Source organism: Acomys russatus, chromosome 32, assembly GCF_903995435.1.
Source record: "Acomys russatus chromosome 32, mAcoRus1.1, whole genome shotgun sequence".
Taxonomy (NCBI): Eukaryota; Metazoa; Chordata; class Mammalia; order Rodentia; family Muridae; genus Acomys; species Acomys russatus.
Genome location: NC_067168.1, coordinates 23,551,424 through 23,571,744, shown reverse-complemented (window position 1 = coordinate 23,571,744; position 20,321 = coordinate 23,551,424). Strand labels below are relative to the sequence as shown.

The following is a 20,321-nucleotide window of genomic DNA, read 5'->3' as shown; positions in this document are numbered from 1 at the left end:
GCACCACAGGAAGAAAGGCACATGACAGAGGGGAAGTGAGAGGGTCCTGGGGGAAAACCCTGTTCTCTGCTTCTCGGTTACAGAGAGTGGTCATGCCTCGGCTGTACAGGAGGGCGATGCCCTTCTGGGAGGCCTTGTTGAATCTGTCTGAGTTGTTCCGGAAGGAGGAAGGGCGGGTGGGGCGGGGAGACAGCTGGAATGTTCTGGCCTGCTGTTCAGTGCAGCCAGCCTGCAAGAGAGGAGGGCCTCTGGACATCAAAGGTTCCTTTTGTCCCTTTCCGAGTGGCAGGGCAGCCAGGCCACTGGCTATGACTCAGGCCTGGCCCTGACGTCACCCACGCCCTGCCACTGGCCTCGGTTTGCAGCCAGGAACCTGGCCAGGGAGTGGTTCTCTTAGCGGCAGCAAATCTCAAAACGGGGAGGTCACTGCTGTGCTTTTTCCGTCTCCCCACAACCCACCTTAAATTTGTTCCTTCTTTTTTAAGCCTTAAGGGAGGGCTTTTCCCGTAGACCCACTTTCCAAATGTAAGTGGTCAGAATGAATGACATCATGAGAAAATTACGTGGAGCAGATCTCAACCAGGAGTTGAGGAATCCAGAGGAAGAATGCGGTGGTAGCTCGTGAGCCCAGGGAGTGGGCAGCGTGTGGGCTTCCGAGGAGCAAGCACCTCTGAGTAAGTGAAGGTTTGCCCTTAGCCCCTCAGTCATGGCCCAACACTGTGGGCGCCATCTTGCTCCTGAGAGCTAGGCCTTACAGGCCCCAACCCAGAGGAGGGAGTGGGGACAGCCTTTGGGACACCCTCCAAATACAGCCTCAGAGGGGCCTGCTCCCTCTCTTCCCCACAGGGCCAAACAAGACTGCAGAAGCCTGGATTCTGGCTTCTTGCTTTCTCGCCCATCCTGAGCCAAAGAAGGCCTGTTTCAAGAAGACCAAAATATTTGTTTGGGGTTTTAGACTGTTTGCTTCCTGGATCCTCTATGGGGTGATCAGACTTAAAAACAAGCCTCATTCTAGGCAAACATGTGCTCATAGTAGATCAAATAGCATTCTTTCACACTTTGAGGGGTTAGGGGGAGAATGGCAACCCTGGTAGGGGAGGGTCCACAGCCTGCCTTGAGCATGGTCCGCTCTCAGGATGATGTACGTTCGTTATCTCAGGGCTGTCCTGTTTACAGTTTTTCATTTTCACTTAAGTAGGCTGCCACAGGGATGTTAAGCACAGAGGTGAAACATAGTTTGTCTGTTTTAATTTCATCTAAAACCCCCTAGGCCTTTGCATAATCTGTCATTTATGAATTCTGGACATTTCTACTCAGGACATTTCAGTTTCTGTGAAAAGCATTTTTTCCCCCTCACACATGTGAGAGTTGCAGAGCAGACGGGCATAGAGCTATATCTCTGTTCTTCTGGCTTCTCAAGTCACCTCCTGAGTGAGAGTCTATTGTCTGTGCCTTCTCCTCAGCGCCTTAAATCTGTTCTTCATACGTCAATTTGGTTGCGAGTATTTTTTGGGAAAAAAAGAAAACAAAACAAAACGGGTCTTACTTTTAGGTAATACAGAAAGAAGTGTGTCACTTACTGGGAAACACAAAATCCATTGTGAACAAATTGCCTTTGAGATTAACTACCGCAATTTTAATATATGTTTTGTAGGTCCTGTCTTTTACCTTTTAAATATAATTTTACAGACTGGGCTGTCTTGGATCCAGGTTGTGCCAGCCTACTACTGTTCCTCTGGCAGAAAGATCTGAGTGCTGTGTGACAAATACTTCAGTGAGTGTCATCTGTTCCTGGTGAGTCCCTACATTGAAGTCCCTAATTCCACTTTTTTTTTTTTTTTTTAAAGAATAATAAAGAAAAGGGTATAGGGCACAGATACTTCTGCACACAATGACAACAGTTGTGTGAAAGGGGACATGTGTCACAATGGGCTAATGCTATCATAGACCCCCAAATATATATTGGCTTAAACACAATAGCGTTTACATCTTGGTTATGTGACAATGCAGGGTTGTTGTGAGTAACTCTGTCTCTCTCCTGCATTGATTCATATTCAAGGCTGGGCATGTAGTTCAGTGGGAGATTCCTTGCCGGATGTGTCTAAGTCCCATGGTTTGATCCCTAACAAAAACAAAAAATTCAACATTTAAAGGAGGCTCTGCTGACTGCAGCATGTGGTTTCCAGAAGTCACCAGGGTGTATGTTTGCTCCTCAGTCCGAGAGGCAAAGCACCTGAAGAATGTCTGTGGGAGGTTCTTATGGGCAGAAATGGGGTGCATCACCTTTCCTCACAGCCCATTGGCTAAAACCCAGACGCATGACTATAGCTAATGACCACTTCCCCAGAGGCAACTGTGGAGAATTTCTGGGGAAATGGTAATTTCCTTTGGCACTGAACGCAAAAACTTGGAAATGCTCAGATAGAAAGCGGTAGAGTGGTGTGTGTGTGGGGTGTGTGTGTGCTGTGTGTGTGTGTGTGTGTGTGTGTGTGTGTGTGTGTGTAGGGCAAGGGGCTGTTGAAGATGGGCTAGGGAGGTGGCTCACTTGCCCTCGTAGAGGACCCAAGCTCAGTTCCCAGCACATACACAAGCACTCACAACTATTTGTAACTCCAGTTCAAAAGGATCCATTTCCTTCTTCTGGCCTCCTTGGGCACCAGGCTTGCACATTGTGCACAAACATACATCCAGGCAAATAAATGCATATATATATATATAAATTAAAAATAAATACATCTTTTTTAGACTGCCAGGCATATACCTGTAAGCCCAGGTAGGAGACAGAGGCAAGAGGGCTGCTCATGAGTTCAAGGTCAATTGGTCTATCCTGTGAGCTCTAGACCAAACAATACATAACAATACCCTATCTCAAAACAACGGCAACAACTTACAGGATGTGTAGAACTCCCTAAAGGATACTTGCAGGTTTTATCTGGCCCTGTGAGCAAAATACAGTGAGAGGAATTCCCAAAATGCCTCTGTCTATTCTAATCTTTTTGTTGCTGTTGTTGTTAAATAATTTTGCATTTATTGTGCAGATATCTACTTTCTGATTTTCACGGATTAAGTCATTACTATAAGTAACGTCATCATCATACTGGTTTTTTTTTTTTTAAAGTGGGAGATGAACAAAAGCTACTTGGATAGACAGTCGCACTATTTGTACACATTTTCATGTAACCAATGGCGACAGTAATGGGAAATTATGTCTAAGCCTACATAGTATGTACCAGGCACTGTGGCTAGTAATGGGCTCATATTAAGCCATTTAATCCTCAGAGCAATCCTATAAGATGTGCACTATATCACCCCTACTATCTCAGAGAATCAAATGAAAGCAGAGAAAAAAAATGTCATAACATCCCTAAGTTCACACAGCCAGCAAATAGTAGGAGTGTTCCTCACCATTAGGCGGAACAACTGCAGCATCCGTAGCTCCTTCCCTGTGTTAACTTCTTTTTTTTTTTTAAAATAATTTATTCAGATTACATCCTGATTGTTATCCCCTCACTTGTATCTTCTCATACCCCCCTCCCTCCCCTCCCCTAGGCCTGTGACAGAAAGGGACCTCCTCTCCTCTCCCGCCCCGCCCCCAATCACAGCCTATCAGGTCTCGTCAGATAGCCCTGCTTCCCCTTCCTCTGAGTGCCACCAGGCCTCCCCACCAAGGGGAAGTGGGAAGTGGTCAAATAGGGGCCACTAGAGTTCACGTCAGAGTCAGTCCCCCGCACTCCACACCACTGTGGAGAGTGTGCTGCCTGTTGTCTAGCTCTGAATAGGGAGTAAACGTCTAATCTTAAGACGTGGCCCTGCTGCCAGTGGCTAGTAAAACAGGAAGAGCATCAACCCCTTATTTTTTTCTTCCTCCATCTCTTGTTCTAGGTCTTTTCTGGCCTTGTTCCTTATATATTCTCAAGTCAAGCAAACTAGAGAGAATTTCTCAATGGGATTCTGCGCCCACAACCATGACCTGCATTTACTCGTACAATGAGAGGAAAAGGTATGGTCTCTGTTTGGGGCAGCTTCTCTCAGTGTGTGTAGACTTTCAGTTGCTTCTGGTCTTTGTACAGCTCTCTTCTCGCTGGTAAATGTCAGGAAAAGACTCCAGTAAAGTCTCGGCTTGGGCTGCATGGTGCATAGTTATCTAGTTTTGTGGTCAGTATCTGTCTAAAGAGATTACATGCTGCTACTGGACTTGATATTCCTGGCTTCCACGTCCTGACACTGAAGAGTGAGCATTGTCCATTGTGTGGGAAGGTCTGTTTCTGGCCAGTTAGCTAGTCCCTTCACATCAGGAGTGGACTGAATAAATAACACATTGGTTTCTCTCTCTCTCTCTCTCTCTCTCTCTCTCTCTCTCTCTCTCTCTCTCTCTCTCTCTCTCTCAAAAAGACTTGTACCTCTAAAAGTACACTTTGCAGCGTTGCTGAGGAGTCAGTGTCTACTGAGTCACGGGCCTGGTTGGGATGATGAGAGAGTCAAGAGTAAAGTATGCTGAGTGTAGGCATGTACCTCCTGCTCCCAGCAGGCACCCGAATGAGTGAGTTAAGAATAAGCACAAAGTTTCGAAAGTCACAGCTTAACAGAGTTTTTCAGGAAATGCAGAGCCAAAGGCCACAGTCAGGAAGGACGGGGTCATGGTCCACTCACTCTAGAGACAGGCTGCATCAGTTACTTCCTCACACGGTGACAACGTACCTGGCAGAGTGACTAGAGGAGGGTACATTTATCTTGGCTCAAGGTCCCAGAGGACCCATACCACAGCTGTTGTGGTTTGAGCTCCTGAGCAGACTGTCACATCATGGCAGCAGCAATGTGTGGTGGAGGAGATTCTCATGGTAGATGGGAAACAGAAAGCGATCAGGGATGACTATAGGATGAAGGGATCAGGGTAGAGTATAGCTGTGAGGACACGCCATCACTCACACCTCCCGGTGTTATCACCGACTCAGGTCCTTGTGTACAACCCGGGAGCCCATGAGGGGGACGTTTCATATTCAAACCATGACAGCGCCCCCTCAGTACACATATCATACCACATTGATGCAGGAGTCATCTGTGACATTTCTAGCTGTGCATGTATGATGGGGGAGGGGTGTGACCATCAAATCAAATAAGCAGAATTTCACTACTCTAAGTGTGTAGTGTCTGAAAGAAAGCCACTGATCCCTTGTGACCATTGACACTGTTAGGAGGGCAGGCGGGGTGACCCCAGAGCTGTCACCAACAAGGCAAGATTGTGTACAAGCACAAACATAACACACTTCATACTTTAATATTTGATATTTTTAAAACGGAATCGCAGTAAATCTCACGGGGGTGGGGGGAGGGGAAAGACTTTCATAAGTTTGTTTCACTTTAATCTCATAGTTTATTATTTTTCCACTTCAATTATATGTGAGTTGTGTAATTCACATCGGAGGCACCACAGTCTGTGCAGAGTTAGGTCACCTGGAGATGTTTGCCTGACCTTGTTTATCCACCATGAACACTGACAAGCTGAACACAGCAGCCTCACATGGGCAACAGCTGGGCCACTTGGTGATTTTGACCTCAGGGGTTTTGTAGTTTTCGGAGCACAGGAGCTTCTTCCTGGCTTCCCTTCTTCCTGGCTCAGCATTGCGGATGCCCTGTTACCCCTTTTAGAGGGTTTTGCAACATGCCCGCGTCATATTTGCGAAAGCTAAGAATTCATCGTTAATTGGGCTTTGTCGTTTCTCACGCTGAAATCCCCTACTTCTCATCAAGAATCAATTTGGAAAACACCACACAAAAGAGTTTGGTGTTTTGTTTTTAACTCAAGAAGCCTTCTGGCTTTTACTAGAACTTCAAAGTTCCTTCCAACCTCCAAAATAGTATTTAAAAAAACAAAACAACAAAACAAAAACCCTGCAGTGTTGGGACTGTTAGAGTGAGCAAGGTTCTGTGTGCAGAATCCTGTGGGCAATGTGAAGGTTAAGACAACCTGCTGTGAGAGCAATTTCACCGTTATGGTCAGGGTTGCTGCTGTCTCTGCCTTGGAGACTGCTATGTTGTGTTGTTTTGAAAAAAACGAAAAATTCCCTCTGAATCGCCTTTCCTCTATGATCCTTAGCAACATGCCTAACCAAAGCATGAGGTATGACTATTTCTTTTTCTTTCTTTCTTTCTTTCTTTCTTTCTTTCTTTCTTTCTTTTTTTGCTTTGTTGAGACAGGGTTTCTCTGTGTAGTCTTGGCTGTCCTGGCCTCGCTTTGTAAACCAGGCTGGCCTCGAACTCACAGCAATCCACCTGCCTCTGCCTCTGCCTCTGCCTCCCAAGTGCTGAGATTAAAGGTGTGTGCCACCACCACCCGGCCTGAGGCGCGACTATTTCAAAGCCCTTTGGTAAAGTCTGACTGTGGGCCAGAGATCTCCAGCTTCACTGAACTCTTGGAGAGAAACTGGTTGAGTCCTCTCTGTGCCAAAAGATGACTCCTGGGATTCCAGGGTCCCCGCACGTTGGAGCAAGGCGTCTTGATATCCATTCCATGGAAGCAATCTTAGTTAACTTTTCTGTTGCTGTGGTAAAATACCCTGACAAATGCAACTTAAGGGAGAAAGGGCTTATTTTGCTTCACAGTCTGGGATAGTCCGGTGTGGTAGGAAAGCCAACCACAGCAAGAGCTTGAAGCAGCCGGACACGGCACACCCACAAGCAGGAAGTAGAGACCATTCATACTCAGCCTGCCTTCTTCATTTCCTGTACAGGGAATGGTCCTGCCCACAGTTAGGAAGGGCCCTCCCACAAGAATGAAGCTATTCAAGATAAATCCTATCACAGGCATCCTCAGAGGCTAACTTTTAAAGGGTATACCTGAAGGCCTGAGCCCTAAATGTTTCTATAACCTGTCAAGTTGACACTGAACACTAAGCATCTGAGATGCATTGACCTTGGGTTGTCTTCAGAAGCTACATGCAAGAGTGCAGTCAGTCTGTCTGGTGTGATGGGGTCACCCTTCTGTCCAGAATCTCACAGGCTATATCCTCCTGAATCACAGGAGGAAGAAAGTAGCCAGTGGAAAGGCCTTTCCCATTGACTTTACCAAGGCTGCCAAGCAAAAGGGTAGCTTAAGGTTTCCCCAGGGAACAGCTTACATCCTCTATCAACCACTGGGCCATGCATGGCTGGACTTCCAACCGCATTACAACACTTCCATTCCTTTCTCCATTCTATAGAAGACAAACTTTGGGCTTTGTTGGTGTTTTAGTTTTGGGTTTTGTTGTTGTTTGTTTGTTGTTGCTTTTGTCTCCCTCTTAACATTGTTTGCAATTCACTGAGTAGTCTTTGAAATTCAACATGTTTTTCTTTTTTAATTGTTTTTCTTTTTTTACATGTACATTTATGTTATTATACATATATATGATATCAATGTGATTTTTTAAATTAATATTTTCTTTGCACAGGTATATTTTTATTTAGTCTTTTAAAAAAAAAAAATGGATGTTTTGACTGTCTCTGGTACTCCACTGTTAGAAATGTATAAACACTCCTATAGGTGTTTATGGGCAAATTGTGGACAATTTAAGAAGAACCCCCAGAAATTAAATGTGACATTGAATGATGTTTTTTTTAAGTTACCGATTGATAAATCCTGTTCCATGAAGGCATTGGTGTCTATTTCAGACCCTGGTCCCCTTCGGTTTCTCACATGAAAATGCATGCTCAGGGTCTCAGGGACATCACAGCTGTGACCACAGTCCCACATGTTTTAGGTTTATCCATATCACTCTATGGACACTTGGCTAACCTTGCTTGAGTATCACCTGCTATCTTTCAAATATCAGGAATATACACTGTAATGCACCCTTCCTATTCTTCTTATACACATCAAAGCCTGAGAACTGATCATATTTTTGTATCTATTTTGATATATATTCAATTCCATAGGCATTTATTACATGGAGAAAATTAGGGAGCCCTGAGCTACTATATTGTCATATTCTGTATTGCTATAATAAAACACCTGGTAAATAAAAATATCACTAGAAAAGATATTCATCTATACTATAGTTCTAGAGGTTCAAGACCATGGTGCCAACATCTGCTCTTTTCTGATGAGGTCCTCTGGGCAAAGGACATCACAATGGTGGGAGCACCTGTTACACAGAGAAGAGGGGTTCAGGAGAGGCGCTAGGCTTATTTAAAGCAACCATTGTCATGGAAACTAATCCCATCTCACAAGACCTATGGTAATCCCTTCTGTGGACAATGCCCCATGGCCTAATTGCCTCATTTCTTAAAGGTCACAATGCCTCAACAATGCCACCATGAGGGCCAAGCCTCCAGCACATAAGCTCTGAAGAAAAAGCTGTACCCAACCTGTACCATACATCCCAAATGAGAAAATAACTTAAAGATTCTTTTTGGCTTCTGAATTTTTTTTTTTGCTTCAGCTGGTACATTATAGCACAAAGATGACGGTCAGATAAGGACCCAGGAAACGTTATTTCAAATATGAGAGCAGTACAGTAAGTGGATTTATTGGCAAGAGGGTGAACAAGACAGAGGACCCAAAGATGTCCAACCTTCTGATAGCAGACAGAAGGAACCAACAACAAGGCTAAGTCCTCAAGCATCCCCCTGCCTCAGCCAAGGAAAGTGTATCTGTTCTCTGATAGGTAGAGTCATTATCTCAGAACTCACATGTACTGTTTGGACCTCGGAGAGGCCCAGGTCATCCTTTTGGGTCACCTAGTGATGCCAGACCCCTGTGATCTCTGAGCCCTGAAGTAGACTTGGAAGACAGAGAGCAGCCATGCAGGGGGCATCTGTAAGATCCCCTCCTCCTTCAGAACTGAGCCATGGTGGCTCTAGGGACAGAAACCGGGACAGCATGACAGCATCAGGGCAGGTGCCAAGCGTAAGTGCTGGGCAGACCTCAGGTCTGGAGACATGGGCTGAAGAGAATATGAAGTCAGGGTTTAGTGTGTACCCATCCCGAGGAAGAACGTCTTGACGTTCCAACCAAGGAAGGTGTGCGTGGAGTCTAAAAGGTGCTGTGAGCAGGCCTTCTCACAATGGGCCAGACAGCAGGGACCCAAGCATGGAAACTTCGTAGTCATAGCAGAGAACCCGGTGAGCAAACACAACCAAAACTTTAAAACTCTATCATCTAAGAGGAAGCACAGTGGCCCATTGCATCTGTAAAACACTGCAGAAACCATCAACCCACATCTACCAGTCACGTGATGGTCTCCGACAGCCCTACACTTCCTCTCATTCCCCTAACTCAACTGCCAAAAGGATATATCCCAGATTTTGCCTTTGTTTGTTTGTTTGTTTTTGAGACAGAGTATAGCCCTGACTGTACTGGAACTTGCTCTGTAGACCAGGCTGGCCCCAAACTCAGAGAACTCAGAGAACCTGTGTCTGCCTCCCGAACGCTGGGATTACAAGCACACACCACCGCCGTCTGCCTTTCAGATTCTGACTCTGCAGACTTCTCTGCTGTCCACTGTTCATATTCAGATACCGCGAACCTCCATGTAGTTCCTCTGTGCCTATCCATGTCCACACTGTCAGCTGGTAAAGAACAGAGCCCAGTGGTAGCACTTTAGCCATGCCCGTTTCCATGCCGAAACAGCAGAGGAGCCGCTGCTATAACCAAGTGTCTCCACTTAGGCACACGTCCCCTCATGTCATGCCTGTCCCCAGCCCTGTTCCTAACTCTCTTTTCTTGCCTTTCTAGTCCAAGTTTATAGGTACAAGTTCGGATAAGCATAGCTTCTAGTGGTGTTTACAGTCTCCCTGGGGTTCAGTTGGCATTTTCAGGAATGGCTGGGGCGATTCACTATGTTTACTCCATGTGAGGCTCATCTTCCTGTTGTCCTGCAAAATTTTCTTTAAAAAAAAAAAAAAATTTTTTTTTTTACTACTAGGCATAGCGGCACACACTATAGCAGGATTTTTGGACCTGCCAGTGGTATAAATAATGACACAGAGGCTTTTTAATATTTTAAAGCTTAGGCCTTTAAGCTGGGCAGATTCCTAGCTACCTATCTAGCTTAACCTGACTAATCCGGGCACCATGTCCGGCTCTGTGGCTAGCTCCAGTTCTCTGCTTCTGGTCATGTCTGTCTGTTCTCCTCCATGTTCCACTGGTAAATCTCCCATCTTTGCCTTCTTCTCCCAGTGCCCCCCATGTCCCCCTTCCTCTCTGTCTCTGTCTCTCTCTCAGCCCACTCTTTCTCTCAGAAGTTCTACCCTCCACTTTCTGCCCAGCCATTGGTGATGGGCCATAGAAATAATACCAAGATCTGGCTAGTTCTTAGCTCTCTGTCAGTTTAGCAATCAACAACCAAAGACACAGAGACACACCTTCACACAATGTATCCCCAACAACACAACGTTAACCCCAGCATTCAGGGGGCAGAGGCAGGTGGATCTCTGAGTCTGAAGCCAGCAACACGGTCTACAATGAATTTCAGAACAGGCAGAGCTACATAATAAGGCCCTGTCCCCAAACAAACAAACAACCGTTTTTAGAATTATTTTATTTTATGTGTATGAGTGTTCCTGGCATATATGTACATGCACCATGTGCCTGCTGCCCTCGGAAGCCAGAAGAGTGGGTCAGATCCTCTGTAACTAGAGTTAGTGATGCTTGAGAGGCACCATGTGGGTGCTGGGAACCAAACCCAGGTCCTCTGTGAGAACAGTGCCCTTAACCACCTAGCCATCTCTCTTGCTTCCCCTTCAAAGCTTTCTTGACTGAGGCATCTTCTGATATTCACATGACATTCCGGCCACTCAAAGGACTGGGTCCGCATGCTAGGAGGCTGGTGAGAACGGTGCTTCCATACCTAACCAGTGGGAGAGAGAAACCAGAGTCCCATGATATCTAGAAAGGGCTTCTGTGCCTCTCTGGAGAGTCTTATGTGGTCACAGAGCAGAAAGTCCAAAGGCAAAACATGTCCAGTTGGTCTTCTGATCGACAGGTACTGTTGGCAGCCCGACTTTTACCTGTCTGTGTTGACTCCATGCCCCACCTCCCCTGTGAAAATGGGCATCTATACAGTCTATGACTATAGCTGCAGGAAGGTTCTAGCCCAAGAAAACTCTGGCCCTTTCCCATGAATTTGTATCACCGTCCTTGCCCTATAGAAGCAGGTGCCACTAGTTCAAGGGGGCATGGCTTAAAGAGGTTCAGCAGTCCCTGGTGGGGATATCCTATCACTGTAGCCAGCAGCAATAGGGCAAACTTGAAGACTCACCCCATGTGGGGAGACCATCCATTATCTAAATGCCAGGCAGCATCAACTGCCGTGTAGACAGTTCATCAGGAAGGCTGGAACACTGAGCACTTTTTAGGGACACATCCTACCCAGGATCAGTAGCCCCAACTTTATTTCAGTCCATCAAAAGGAGCCCCTATATATCTACTACCAGAATGACTCAAATAGAAAATACTGCTGTCACCAAGCGCAGGCCAAGGCATGAGAAAACGGGATGCCTTGTACCTTTCTGGTGGGAACGTAGGAGGGTACAGCCATACTTTGAAACAGTAGCTAGTGTTCTTACAAAGTAAAGCATTCTTTCTATACAAGCCAGCGAGGCCACTCCTGGATACTGACACAAGAGAGACGAAAGCTTGCATTCGCCCAATGGTCTGCAATGTAAACATCTGTGTCTTTGCATGCAACACCTAAAATCTAAAAGCCAGCCACACATCTTCAACAAGCCAATGGGACATCCAACTATGGAGTGTGAAACACTATCCGAGAAAAGGGCACGGAAGGGCTTTCCCCAGGGTGAAGGAAAGCCTGTCTCAGAGGGTTACATACTGTACAGAATACCATCAAAGGAACTAAGTCTCAGGAAGGGAGATATGTTTGGTGGCTGCCAGGGTCCTGCATTGGGCAGGGGATGTGACTCTAAAGGAAGCCATGAGGGTGGCTTCTGTGTCCTGGTTGTATTGACACTTTCTGTGAAAGTGTGTTACAGAGCTTTTGAAACACACGACGTTCGTGTGAAAACCAGAGAAATCAGATGAGCCTCCGTCCCCTCAACTCACAGACTCAGTGTCCTATAGTCTGTAAGACGCCTTGGAGGAAACCCCCCACCCCCATAGTAAGTGTGGTATCCATTTCCTCACTCCCAACAGGGTCTCACCCTGAGCCCAGGATCTCCCCAGTGTCCTGACTCTGCTGGGAGCACAGGTGTACTTCACCACACTTTATACACTGGTTTGTAACTTCCTGTGGCTCCTCCCCACTGCCCGCCCCCCACCCCAAAATAAAGAAAATATTATTTTTAAACTTTCTTCCTCCTTTTTTGCCCCCCAAAATAAGGGGCTGGAGATGTGGCTTAGCAGGTAAGAGCATTTTCTTCCTAGCACCCATTTCGGGCAGCTCGCAACCGCATATAACTACAGCTCCAGGGGACCCGATGCCTCTGGCCTCCAGGAGCACATACCATGTGCAGACACATGCAGAATTTAAAATGAAATAGGGTCTGGAGATATAGTTCAGCAGTTAGGGGGCCTGACTTGTTCTTGTATAGGACCCAAGATGAGTTCCAGCATATAATGCAGCTTACAACTTCCTGTAAGGCCAGCTCCAAGGCTTCCAACACGCTTCTGAGCTCCTGGGGCATGCACACACACACATAGTCATCATGATCACCATCGTCATCGTCATCATCATCACCATGGCAATAAGAATAAGTCTTTTTAAAAAGGTTTTTCCAAATGAAAAGAAAAGAAAAAGTGCCTGGACCCTGGGGGAAGTTACTCTCCTGTTGTTTACTTGGGCAGTGTCTAGTCTGTGGTTGGTTAGCTGTGGCCTCACCGGACAGCCAAGCTCTCTGGAATCACAGCTCAGATATTCCTACACTCAGTGTGAACATGGCCTCTTCCCCGCCATCCCCCGCCATCCCCCGCCCTCCCTGAGGCTGTAACTTCAAAGCGAGGTAAAGACCCCAAGATCTAAGAAATGGTCACACAGTGACAATCAGGACAATCATCCTTCTAGGCTTGCACCGTAATTCCATCTCCAGGACGCGCTTTGTCTGCTCAGCACTTCTTACAGATTATTCTCTTCACCTCCACCAATGGCCCCTCCCTAATGGAGAGAGATTAACCCTTCCTCGCCCCCTTTCAATCTCCTTTAGCTGAGAGCTTGCTTTTCACGGTGCTGCTCGCCGCCCCCACGCCCCACCCCTCCAGTGAGATGGCTGCCTTCCCTTTGAGGCATAGGCACTGACTGCTGTTGAACACCTTTTTGCCCGACTTGGCCCGGAAAAGACAGTTTTGAAACTGAACTTGTTGTGAGCTGCCTGGGTCTGCAGTACGGAGTTGCTTAAGAAACATGCGCATTTGGGTCAAGGGAGACTCTGAACTCAACACCTCACAGAGCCTGTCGCCATGGAACCCACGCTTATTTATTTCCTGGTGCTGCAAGAAGGGCCTCCGGCATCACTTGAGCTTCAGGCAGAGCTGGGCTAAAATGTGTATGACATCTTGTGCGGAAGTGATGATACATCCGCATACAAGCCCCGGCCCCCGCGCCCCCCGCCATTAAAAGGAACCAGGCTACAGAATCACAAAAGGCTGAGCACAGGAAAGTAAGGAGTGTTGTTTCTATCCTGTTGTCACGGTCCTAAGTATGACTGTGCTATCTTTGAATTTGAGATGGCGTAGATGACATTTTCCGAACCGTCTTCCCTGTCCTACGATTCTCTGAAACACACTCTGGCCCCCAAGGGCTTGGAGAGATTGGGAGGCTCTCTTTGGAGGTGGGGGCAGTCTTGTCAGGCCATCCTCAGGCCCTAGTTTCATGCTATGTCTTTGTGTGTGTGTGTGTGTGTGTGTGTGTGTGTGTGTGTGTGTGATTTCAAGATCATGAAAAGGGCAAAAGTGTGAGGTTTTTCAGGCCTGGTGGTGAGTTGGTCATCCACACAGGAAAGGAGGCGTTTGAGTTGCTGACTTTTTTGTTGCTGACTTTGTTGTTGTTGTTGTTGTTGTTTGTTTTTTTCCTCGAGACAGGGTTTCTCTTGAAGTCCCTGACTGTCCTGGACTTGCTTTGTAGACCAGACTGGCCTTGAACTCACAGAGATCCACCTGCCTCTGCCTCCCGAGTGCTGGGATTAAAGTCGTGCGCCACCACCGCCCGGCTGAAGTGGCTGACTTCTTGTACCATCAACGATCTCTTAGGTTTGCTCTGTTTAGTTTCGAAGCCATGCTGAACAACAGAAAATGAAACTTGCAGCTTATTTTTAGCCGTTCGTGCTAACTCATGAGATGTTTCTTTGCAAACCAAATAGAAGAAAGGTGACTTCACCCAGCTAAATTTAGAATGATTGACTTACAGCGATTAAGCCTGGTTCTCTGATACTACCCAAGTATCACAAGCACTTGGGCCTAGGGAATTTTGAGCCTATACTTATGATTTTGTTTAACGTTATTTTTAGCTGAGCTTTTGAAAGATGTAAATATATTTGCTTTAGAAGGGAATTGAGAAACACGCTATAAACCCTCTCCCTCTGCCATCTAATCGGTTTCATGTTGTCTGCAGCAGCTTAGTAAGTAAGTGACAGCCTGGAACTCTTCTTAAAGGAACCAGGCTACAGAATCACAAAGGGCCGAGCACGTGAGAGTAAGGAGTGCTGTTTCTATCCTGTTGCCAGCGTCCTAAGGCATGACTGTGCTATCTTTGAACTTGAGACAGTTAGATGACATTTTCTAAAGTGTCTTCCCCATCCTACAATTCTGTGACACACACTCTGGCCCCAAGGGCCTGGGCAGGTGGGAAGACTCTCTTTGGAGGCACAGGTGGTCTTGTCAGGCCACCCTTTTTCCATTTCCCCTTTCCCTGTCCCAAAAAGGGCAGGTTTCACAGCATCTCAGTCATCTTGGGGTTTTTCTTGAGGAGTGACTGATGAAACCTTTAAAAGATCTCCAAATGGGCCTTGAGAGCCATTCCTTTGTTCATGGGCGAAAGTTCCCCAACTTAGGAAGTGTCTTGCTAACCCCAAAACTGAAGATGCCGCTGGTGGTGAGGGAAAGAATCTGACCGACCTGAGTTAGGAGTCAACTTCTTATTCTAATGAGTCTTTCTACTGCTTGAGGCAAAGCCCCAGGTGCCCTGGGGGACATAAAGACTCCGCAGAACCTCAAGTAAAGATGGCTACTTCAATACGGCAAATGCTTATGTGCTTTTTGGTCAGTCTAAGGAAAATGGAATATGTTGGGTGAGCTGCCCTGGCTAAGGTGAGATTCTGAGCTGCAGATTCATTTATCTGACAGAAGAAAAGACCGGTGCACTCTTAGGTTCAGTCTGGGAGTATTTGTTGTCAAGTGGAGAGACACACAAGAAGGGATGATTCTATGCTACACATCCACAGGAAATCTTGTTTATAGCCCCACCTTCCTTTTTCTATCTGGTTATCATTCTCTTTTGAAAAAAAGAAAAGAAAAAAGAATCTTAGCCTTCCTGCCCAGTCAGTATCTTTCTAGTTCAGAGTCTAGACCAGCCTATCATCTTGTTTGTCTGCTTGGTCAGTGGCAGATGGGCATGGTGGTAAATGGGCATGGTGTGGGAATGCCACTGACCCGAGTGGACTCACGGTCATCTAAATATTGTCCTTCAAATGCACTAAGAAACTAAAGCCAAGATCACACAGTTGCCAAAGCTGACATAGCAATGTCCATCATGACAGTGGCACCTGTTGAGGGTGTTCCAATTGAGGGTGTCAGTTGGACGGGTTTGGGTTGAGGTGCACGACCCTCCCCCCTTCCATCGTACCAGTTTTCACTTTTTCTTTGTTGAAAAACCTCATGTTTCCAGTCTGGAGAGATGGCTCAGTAGTTAAGAGCACTGTCTGCTCTTCCAGAGATCTTGATAACCGACTTTTTTCTTCATCGCTAATTTACGCTAAAAGCCAGGTAGTCTATAACAAGCTTGTTCGTAAATGCTAAACACAGTAGGTATAAAAGGAAGTCAGAAGTCAGCGGTAAATTTTAGTATAATGAGTGGGTGAACTAAATTATTAAGGGTGTGATTGGGGCAAATCTGTATGTATGTGGTGCTAGGGGTCAAACTCAGAGCCTTATGTAAACTGAGCCACACTCCAGGCCTAAGGTGTGATACAGAAACCTGAACTTCCCTCAAGGAGATGTTAGCTGTGCAGAAATGGAAGCCTTTCCCATCTACTTTGTATCATGAAACATTTACAAGGTGTAACAAACCTCCCTAATTTCCCAACATGTACTGCTTTTTTTTTTTTTTTTCTTCCCATCTCTTTTCAATGGCTGGGCTTAGGCTGTTTTTGGTTGGTAATAGCTTAGGTACCCACAATTCCCTGGACCTGGTTCATATAAACAGGGGTAGCCACAGCTATAGGGGACCAGGGTGCTCTGTGAGAAATTTTTCCCCAGGATGTCATCCCAGTGAGGAGATTTCTGGAGACAGTTGGAGATGAGATGCACTTTCATCTCTTGGTGTTGGGCAAAGGTCCAGGCTTTCAGTCAACCTGTCTCAAACTTGAACTCCAGTCTCTGTTTAATAATGATCTTTGAAGCCGGGCATGGTGGCGCACGCCTTTAATCCCAGCAGAGGCAAGCAGATCACAGTGAGTTTGAGGCCAACCTGGTCTACAGAGTGAGTCCAGGACAGCCAAGGCTAATACAGGGAGACCCTGTCTTGAAAAACCAAAACAAAAAACAAAAACAAACAAACAAAAAACCCAAAAAACCAAGATCTTTGATGATTGCGGATGACAGCAATTCTATAAGATAGGTATAGTATTGTTAGCTCAGATTTATTAAGATAACAGAGCTAAAATATTAAGTATGATTTTCATCTTTGATCAGCATATAGAAGTTCCTGCCCAGATCTCTGGACAAGATATAGCCATTGGAAACATGAGGGGCTTCCTCAAAAATGCCAGCTAAAATATCATTCCATCATTTTTTTTTTAGATTCTTTTTTTAATGTGTATGTGTTTTATCTCCATATATGTCTGGGTATCACAAGTGTGCCTGGCGTTCATAGAGTTCAGGAGGGTATTGGGTCCCCTGGAACTGGAGTACAGATGTTTATGAGCCACCATATGGATACTGGGAATCAAACCTAGGTCCCCTGAAAGAGCAGCCAATGTTCTTAACTGCTGACCCATCTCTCCAGCGCCCCCAAAGCTATTATAATCACTTTATTGCAGGTTGAGGCAGCACACATATTTAATCCCAGCATTCAGGAGGCGGAGGCAGACAGGTATCTGTGAGTTTGATGCTACATTCATTTACATAGTGAGTTCCTGGCCAGCCAAGGCTACAAAGTGAAATTCTGTCTCAAAGAACATAGATATTAATTAATAATTAATTAAAGAAGGAAAGAAAAAGAATGGCCATATTGTTTCCAAGCCTGAATATAACCAACCTCATAAAATTTTTTCTGCCTTTTACATTTTAAGAATTTAAATAAAAATAGTATGCATGGTAAACATTTATTTTTAAAATTCAGTTGACTGGCTAATGAGTTCACCTAGTCATATGTAGATTAGGTACAAAATGAAGCCAGCTGTAATTTTTAAAGTCGTGAGTGGCATCAAGAAACATGCAAACCAATCCAAATGTTTATAAACCAAGGATTCCTCTGGGACTCAGTGCCCTGGCTTGATGGTTTTTTTTAAATGAGAAGAGTCGAGCTCTGTTCAGACTTGAATTATATACTTTGCATAAGCCAAGCAATTTAACTTTAACCCACAGGCCTGGAAATAAAATTAGCTCTGCTTGCAGAGTGCAGAGGCCATGAGCAAGCAAGAGCGCAATCCTTGCTCTATCCTCCAGCTTGCTCTTGCCACATTATTTTGGGAACCTTGTGTTTGACTTGTCAAAGCCTACAATTTTCATTGTGGAAGAGGGATGCTCATTTACGTTAACCTCTCTCTCTCTCTCTCTCTCTCTCTCTCTCTCTCTCTCTCTCTCTCTTTCTCTCTCTCTCTCTCTCTCTCTCTGCATATGCCCTGAGGATAAGGGGCATGCAATTCTTTTTTTTTTTTTTTTTTTTTTTTAACATACTAAGTGAATGCGTATCTTTGCCACTTGTAATCGTGACAAAGCTTAAATAATTCAGGCATGAGCATGGCTTTTTCCCCCCAGTGCCAAACAAGATTTATTAGTTGACAGCATCTACCCAGCCTCATTCCTCAAAGTATTTACAGCTACAATTCATGTTTGTTTAACCCAAGTAGGTTTGGTAAATACATCATGTTTGCTCGCTGGTCTGCTGGTTTGGGACATCACAAAAATAACATCCAATATATGTCTTTTTGCTCATTTCGGCAGCAAGAGTGAACAGGGCACCCCACAGAGAGCTGTAGGGACCCTTTGCCTTGACAACTGGTTATAAGAAGTGTGAGTATGGGGCCCAGCCACAGCCACCACCCTTCCATATAAAGCAGCAGTTCTCAACTTGTGAGTCTTGACCCCTTTGGGGGCCAAAGGAGCCTTCCACAGGGGTAGTGTACCAGATACTTACATTATGACTCATAACAGTGACAAAATTATAGTTGTGGAGTAGCAACGAAAATGATTTTATGGTCAGGGTCACCACAACATGAGCAACTGTATTCAAAGGTTGGCACGAAGGAAGCATCGGGAAGGTTGAGAACCACTGCTCTGACGGGATCTCCAAGGAGCCTGGGATGGGTGACGGTCATTGTCACTGTCATTTATTATCCCAGACAAGAGGAGGCACTGACTTGGATCAACGCAGTCACCACTGAATTCTCATCTTAATAATATTCCGTGATTGCATAACATGAATGTCTAGCCTTCAGATGTCATTCATGGGACTCTCTCGACAGACACTGAGTGTCACATGCCAAGGTGCGTACTGACATGTTTTTTGTTTGTTTGTTTGTTTGTTTGTTTTTGTTTTTTTGAGAACTCTGGAATTTTGGCTTCTTTACAAAATACAGAAATAGTAATATAGGAAGGTGCTTTCATTTTAATGCCAAGCGTGGGGATTTGGAGCGGCTTCGGCCTGTCCGCAGCGGCTGACCATGATCTGCCTCATGCATGCTCTAGCTAAAGCATTGTTTTGCCAGCTGCAGATAATTTCTGTGATTGTGTGGCATTTTGGAATTCTGGGAAACTTTTCAGAGGTTACATGAATGCAAGGGCCCCGGGTGTTGGTCAGTTAGGGAGGATGGTTGAGGTTGGTTAGTAGCCATGGTCAAAGAAGAAACAAAAGGAAAGAAAATAGATCCAGGAATCTTTTCCCCCTCTATCCTGGTTTCTAACCTATCTAGTCTTAGTGGGGTGAAACCAGGGAATAAAGGGTGGGAAAAAGAAGAACCCACAAAGTAGCAAAGACCAAGTGCAAAGGTGTTTCCTTTGATCTTCTTCAGCTCATCTGGAGGGTTCCCTGCTTAACCACGGCGGTTACCTTAGTGCCTGTAACTCGGCCTAACAGTCTAATTCCAGACCCCCATAGTAAAGAATTAGGACAAGGACACGCCATTCTGATTTTCTGTCGCTGTCAATGTTAGCCAGAGCTTAGAGAGCACTGAAGTGGGGGTGGGGAAGATGGCTCCTCCACGGGTGTCAGACCAAGAGCTACCGTTTTTCATTAAAGCCACATTCGCTTCTGGAGTGAGAGAGAAGTGAGCTTCCACAAGAAGATCAGGTAGGGACCTCCCCCACCCCGACTCCCACCCCATCCCAATAGCCTACCCCACTGATAGGATAAAGCCTATGGGCTAGAGATGGGCGGGTATGCACGCTTTCCAGACAGTCTGCTCTGAGGAAGAAGACGGAATTCAAACTGGAAACAATCCAGTGGTGAAGCCTAGTACCCAAGCTGAGATTTCCAGATGTGTTTTCTCCTTTAAGCAATTTCTAGGGCACACGAATATTTTTTTGCTAACCTCATTATCTTCAGGCAATTCTCATAGAAGGTGGGGTCGCTAGAAGACTGGCAGACCCAGAAAATATTAATTCATGGTTGCCTTGTTAAAATTAATTAACATTAGCAGGTTTGGTGATGCAATAGACAGTTAAAGACTGTGTGAGAGATGAGAAGAAAAACGTAAAGATTATATATTTAAAAATCAAGAATTTCGTAAAGATGCTGGCTTGTAATAATAGCTGTGAGGGTTGGGTGGGTATGGTTTCTTTGTAGGGAAGAATCTGTTTTGCTTTCTTAAAATAAAAGACTTCTTGTTATACAGCATGTTAAATTTTTTTTTTCTTTCTGTTTTTAATCTGTTGGTAGGATCTTAAAAAGAAAACCCACCAAGCTACTCGGTTTTCCTCTTTGGAAACATAATTACACTGGTTTTGAAGCAAAAGAGTATTT

General features: G+C 45.4%; 1 protein-coding gene across 2 annotated transcripts in view; it reads left to right on the top strand.

Annotated features, from left to right (window-relative positions):
* Window positions 1-1,655: 1,655 nt before the first annotated feature.
* Zbtb38 (zinc finger and BTB domain containing 38) overlaps window positions 1,656-20,321 on the top strand; it is a 71,406-nt gene continuing 52,740 nt past the window's right edge. For both annotated transcript variants that reach the window (XM_051140650.1, XM_051140649.1), the window contains exon 1: window positions 1,656-1,794. The gene's annotated coding sequence lies outside the window, so the exon portion shown is untranslated. The remainder of the gene's footprint in view (window positions 1,795-20,321) is intronic.